The following is a 6,831-nucleotide window of genomic DNA, read 5'->3' as shown; positions in this document are numbered from 1 at the left end:
CAGTCCATATCCACCTACCATGACCCTCAAAACCTCCCGCTACACTGTGGAAGCCGATATGTGAGAAGCACAAGTGATTTAAACTGAGGAAGTGAGTTCTGGAAGAACTATTTCTAAAAAGTGTATTTGACATATAAAACTTAATATGCCCGAACTCAGAATCAAAATTAGATTAAACAAAAATAATATGGTCAATGTTGATAGAACGTTTATTTTAGATTTTAGATTTTTTTAATCTAAAAATGTTCAAAGTCTAAATACAGCTGTAGTGGACTCCATTTCACGCCTCGATTTTAACCACAAGTCCAACTTCAGTGTTTCCAGTTACGACCTCAGGTCAGCTTTAACTGTCTGACTGCGTACAGAACCTGGCTACTCTGACAGGAGCGCTACATGCTGCTATTGGTGGAAGAGCTGCAACAGAAGTGGCCTGAACAACGGACCAAAGAATACATAGTAGTAAAATAAAACTAGTAATTATTTACCGCTAACACAAACAGGAACCACTGACTAGATCGTCATGATTACCAGCAGTTGTACAAAATTTAAATTATTATTATTATTTTTTAATTCAGGAAATCATTGTACATTGTTTTTGGGGTGAAGCCCCGCCTCCCATTGTCTGAAGCTCCTTCTATTGGTCTGAAGCTCCTCCCCTCCTCCTGTGTCAGGTTAGATGGCTGTAGGTGGGGGAGGAGGGGGAGGTGTTTTTTCAGGGTGTGTGTGGGGGGGGGGGGGGGGGGGGGTCAGAGAGGTCAGAGTGTTTGGCAACACGGTGGCGTCATTATGGTGAGATCTCCGGGAGAGGTGAAGTGTTGTAATACAGGAAGTGATGTGCTCTGCGACCTCCGACTCCCCACGCTACTGCCTACGACTCGGAATCCTGAGGAGATATGAGGTAGAAGAAGGGTCAACCAATCAATCCCGACGAGATATGAGGTAGAAAAAGGGTCAACCAATCACTCAAAACAATCAATTAATCAAACAAGCAACCATCTGATTGTGTTCATAACATTTACTGAAATGTAAATCAACACAATACATTATCAGAACATACTGCATCAACACAATACATTATCAGAACATACTGCATCAATACATTATCAGAACATACTGCATCAACACAATACATTATCAGAGCATACTGCATCAATACATTATCAGAACATACTGCATCAACACAATACCTTATCAGAACATACTGCATCAATACAATATCAGAACATACTGCATCAATACAATATCAGAACATACTGCGTCAATACATTATCAGAACATACTGCATCAACACAATACATTATCAGAACATACTGCATCAATACATTATCAGAACATACTGCATCAACACAATACATTATCAGAGCATACTGCATCAATACATTATCAGAACATACTGCATCAACACAATACCTTATCAGAACATACTGCATCAATACAATATCAGAACATACTGCATCAATACAATATCAGAACATACTGCGTCAATACATTATCAGAACATACTGCATCAATACATTATCAGAACATACTGCATCAATACATTATCAGAACATACTGCATCAATACATTATCAGAACATACTGCATCAATACAATACATTATCAGAACATACTGCATCAATACAATACATTATCAGAACATACTGCATCAATACATTATCAGAACATACTGCATCAATACATTATCAGAACATACTGCATCAATACAATACATTATCAGAACATACTGCATCAATACAATACATTATCAGAACATACTGCATCAATACAATACATTATCAGAACATGCTGCATCAACACAATACATTATCAGAACATACTGCATCAACACAATACATTATCAGAACATACTGCATCAACACAATACATTATCAGAACATGCTGAATCCAAGCTGAAAGGTTCATAAGGGACCCTGTTAATTCAGGAGTCTCCTGAGAGAGAGAGATCACCATGTTCTGTTTGTCAGCAACATCAACCTTATTAAAAGTCCTCATCAACAAACAAACCAGGAGGCGTCCCAAATTACAGCCTATTCCCTAACGAGTGCACTACATTAGAACAGGGCTCATAGGGCCGTAAAGGGGGCCACACGGTGCAGGTAAAAAGTAGTGCACTGTATAGGGAATAGAGTGTCATTTGGGACGAATCACTCATTAAAGTCCACTGGTCTATGTTGATCACATCCCAGCCAATTAGTGGAGTTCTCCAAATCAGCCGCCAGACTGGAGACAGACCAGGCATGTGATTGGAGGAAAATCTAATGATCCTGGTTACTGATAAATCTGTGGAAAAGGAGACAATGATATCGTCCCAATTTGCACCCTATTCCCTATATTGTGCACTACGGTAGACCAGAGCCTATAGAGCCCAGGTAGTGCACTACATTGGACCAGAGCCTATAGAGCCCAGGTAGTGCACTACGTTAGACCAGAGCCTATAGAGCCCAGGTAGTGCACTACATTGGACCAGAGCCTATAGAGCCCAGGTAGTGCACTACGTTAGACCAGAGCCTGTAGAGACCACGTAGTGCACTACGTTAGACCAGAGCCTATAGAGCCCAGGTAGTGCACTACATTGGACCAGAGCCTATAAGGTGCCATTTGGGACATGTGGTCAGACCATGTGATGTCTGCTGGACGAGTGACTCAGACTGTGTTCCTTCTCAGGGTCATTTATCAAGACAGTAACATCCTGTATTTTCTCAGGAATCAGACACGAGTCGTCTAGAAGACAGTAACATATTCAGCCACTCTAGGAGAACATTGGAAGTGTGCTCCTAGCCCTGTAGCTGCCGAGGGCCCATCCAGCCCTGTAGCTCCCCGGAGGGCCCATCCAGCCCTGTAGCTGCCCGGAGGGCCCATCCAGCCCTGTAGCTGCCCGGAGGGCCCATCCAGCCCTGTAGCTGCCCGGAGGGGCCCCCCCAGCCCTGTAGCTTTCGAGGGCTCCCCCCACCACCGTAGCTGTACAACTAGTGGAGCCTTAGTCTTCAGACCTTTCCCTTGCAAACAGTGTGTGTGTGTGTGTGTTTGTGTGTGTGTGTCATACCTTTACTGAGGGCGGTGAGCTGAGGCCTAGGAATGTAAACACAGTGTTGTTCTCCTTGGACTGGAAGAAGTCCTCATAGTCCTGATGGAATGAACACACACACACACACACACACACACACACACGTCCGTTTTCATTTTGCCATGAAAAATAAATATTGCGATATTTTTACCCCTTACCCTAACCTTAACCCCAAAAATAGCCTTTCTCCTTGTGGAAAAATTAGATATTTTCTTTGTTTTACTATCCTTGTGAGGTCTTCTATTCACCACAAGGATAGTACACACGCACGCACGCACGCACGCACACACCACACACACGATGCGCGGATCGCGTCATAATTCGCCGTTATATCTGCGCGTTGGACGGGGTTTAGCGTCAATAAATATTATGTGGCTAAAGGGCGGATTGAATAAAAGACAAGCAATACCTTAAAAAAAAATCCATAAATGAATCATTCTTGTGCAATTTATAGGCTACATTGAGGTTTTCTTTCATTATTTGAGGCTCTGGTATTAGAGTATAAGCCTAAACTTTAGGGCTGAACTGTACATACGCCGAATACCCTACACAGCCAATCGACAAAATACTGCTTTTGGGAACAGGCAAAAACCCGTTTACGTCAATCCACGGAGGCAAAAAAGGGCACTGTTGAAGTTTAATTCAATAAGACAAAAGCTCTCGAAATGTAGAGTTGAAAATAAAAGGGAGTGAGGGCCAGAAAAGTTGTGTTTGGAAAATATTGGACTGAAGTTTTAAAATAGGATGTGACAGCAGTGCTGACTACGTTAGACAGGTCACAAGACAGGACTTCAAATGAGATCCGTGGTACGTCAAGGGAACTGTAGCCTACTGTTCAGGTTAAATGGACACGGAAATCTGGACACTGACTGTAGGTCTTTAACCTCTCAAATATCATTAACTCCTGCAGAATTAAGATTTTCTTGCAGTTAAATGATACACAAAATTTGGACTTGGAAACAGGAGCGATTTATTTATTTATACGTCTTGAGAGAATGAATGCTCAATTAGGTACCATCTGTAGAGGTGACGTCTTTATGATAAAAGCTTCATAGAAACGGCTATTATTTCAACCACGTAAAATATCAAAGCCGAACTGAAATATTATCATTAACACGTTGGGTCGTTTCTATTTCCTTTACAACCGGTCAAAATAATATCGTGATTTTTTTGTCGCGTTGTTGTATTTTCTCTCCCCGGTCCCTACAACGTCTTCCGCTCCGCAAAAGACAGAAAACTTGACGAATGTCAACTAGATTGAAGCGTTCGTTCATTCTATCGATTTATGACATTTATTCTGGTTAACAAGGGTCGATGTAGTCTTCTAATGCAACATATAACGAGAGAAGAGAAGCTGCATGCATCTAATTATAGACAAGTTGACTAACAAAATATTGGAAATTAGAACCAGAAACATATCTAAAATCAGGTAACAAGAAATTCCTGCAGCCCCTGTCAATTTTTGTTGTTGCAGTCTTTGACTGAAGCCTATTGCGCATTTTCTATATTTGCGGGCCTCCGGTTTTCACACATAGTCAGGCGGTTGCGGTTATTAGCAATTGCGGGCGGGTGATGAAATAGCTGACACACACACACACACACACACACACACACACACACACTTTTTGTTGTTGTTGAGATCTCCATTTGAAACAGCTTGTCTTACTCGGGTCCGACACGTTAAAAAAAAAATATATATACACATTACAGACAAAATACTTTACAGTTTACATACATTTAATAACATTAACATTGCTGTTCACTTGCGCTATGTAAAATGGAAGTTCCATGCGCATGTCTGTGTATAATACTGTAGGGTTCCTTGCTCGTACACACATTCCCTGTGGGCTCTGGCCAAAGGTAGTGCACTATAAAGGGAATAGGGTGCAATTTGGGATGCCACCCTTGATAATCTGCCCCATGGAGCAACAGGATTACGCCGCAGGGGTTACCCAGCAATATGCCTGACTCAGCACAGGCCACAGGACGGCTGACGTTAGCACCGCTAGCTAGCTCGCTCGCTCACTCATTCATCACTAGGCACAGGACGGCTGACGTTAGCACCGCTAGCTAGCTCGCTCATTCATCACTCAGCACAGGGCACAGGACGGCTGACGTTAGCACCGCTAGCTAGCTCGCTCATTCATCACTAAGCACAGGGCACAGGACGGCTGACGTTAGCACCGCTAGCTAGCTCGCTCATTCATCACTAAGCACAGGCCACAGGACGGCTGACGTTAGCACCGCTAGCTAGCTCGCTCATTCATCACTAAGCACAGGGCACAGGACGGCTGACGTTAGCACCGCTAGCTAGCTCGCTCATTCATCACTCAGCACAGGCCACAGGACGGCTGACGTTAGCACCGCTAGCTAGCTCGCTCATTCATCACTAAGCACAGGCCACAGGACGGCTGACGTTAGCACCGCTAGCTAGCTCGCTCATTCATCACTAAGCACAGGCCACAGGACGGCTGACGTTAGCATCGCTAGCTAGCTCGCTCGCTCATTCATCACTAGGCACAGGACGGCTGACGTTAGCTAGCTCGTTCACCAACTGACCATTCAGGCTACATGCTAACATTTGAACAACTAACACAGGCTATATGCTAAATGTGTTCAGGACCAGTTCTTGTGTTTTGGCAGGGAATTGGACAGAAATCCATCCATCCATCTTACCCCACAGTAGCGGTCTCCGTTGAAGATCTGTGGGTGCAGCGAGTTGCCCTTGTCTGGGTGTTTCTCCTGGGTTAGGGTTAATGAGGATCACTACGGTATCTATCTCTTACCCCACAGTAGCAGTCTCCATTGAAGATCTGTGGGGGAAGCGGGTTGCCCTTGTCTGGGTGTTTCTCCGGGGGGATGTGTTGGTACATCCACAGCCTTCTCTCCTCTACATTGGTGATGTCCACCTCCTGGAAGGAGATCCGGTTGGACTCCAGGAACCCCACCACAGCTTGCTGACGCTTCTTCACCTGTAGTGGAGGGAGAAAGAGACTTCCAATCATCAGGAACGTTGTTGCTGTGGCTTTACTCAAATTAGCCTCAATCAAATTGTACTCGTTTGCTAGATTACAATCTGTTTAGTTTGTAGCTTGTTGGTAGAACACACTGGGTCAAATCCAATGTATTTATATAGCCCTTCTTTAAAACCGTGTGTGACTGTGACGAGTAGGAAAAACATCCCAGTGAGAACACAAACTCCCACCCTTCTCTGTAGGTTATTGAAACACACTCTCTCTCTCTCTGCTGACGGTGCTGCCTTCCTCTGTCTCAGTCTGCTGAGTGCTCCAGCTGGACCCAGTCACGAGAGCAAGAGAGAAGAAACAACATTTTATGGAACACAAAGCCTTCACTATCTCATCCTGGAATATCCCAGGCCTGAGGTCATAAAGAGGAGGAACCTGGACTTCACAGAAAATCGGAAATACATTGATTATTATCCTACAAGAAACATGATATAGAGGAGACGGACCCACTGGTTGTCCTCTAGGTTACAGAGAGCTGGTAGTCCCATCCACCACACTACCAGGTGGGTGGTATAGAGGAGATGGACCCACTGGTTGACCTCTAGGTTAGTCCCATCCACCACACTACCAGGTGGGTGGTATAGAGGAGATGGACCCACTGGTTGCCCTCTAGGTTACAGAGAGCTGGTAGTCCCATCCACCACACTGCCAGATGGGTGGTATAGAGGAGACGGACCCACTGGTTGTCCTCTAGGTTACAGAGAGCTGGTAGTCCCATCCACCACACTACCAGGTGGGT

At 44.4% G+C, this 6,831-nt stretch overlaps 1 long non-coding RNA gene across 1 annotated transcript; it reads right to left on the bottom strand.

The window, feature by feature from the left end:
* Nucleotides 1–771: 771 nt before the first annotated feature.
* Nucleotides 772–6,037, bottom strand: LOC139407910 (uncharacterized). Its single transcript, XR_011634140.1, has 3 exons — nucleotides 5,853–6,037; nucleotides 3,046–3,126; nucleotides 772–883 (listed from the first exon to the last, which is right to left on the bottom strand). It is a non-coding gene; the product is annotated as an uncharacterized lncRNA (long non-coding RNA).
* Nucleotides 6,038–6,831: the final 794 nt, after the last annotated feature.

The sequence above is a fragment of the Oncorhynchus clarkii genome, chromosome 4 (assembly GCF_045791955.1).
Source record: "Oncorhynchus clarkii lewisi isolate Uvic-CL-2024 chromosome 4, UVic_Ocla_1.0, whole genome shotgun sequence".
Taxonomy (NCBI): domain Eukaryota; kingdom Metazoa; phylum Chordata; class Actinopteri; order Salmoniformes; family Salmonidae; genus Oncorhynchus; species Oncorhynchus clarkii.
The sequence above is the reverse complement of the archived record's forward strand: the minus strand, read 5'-3'. Positions and strand labels throughout refer to the sequence as shown.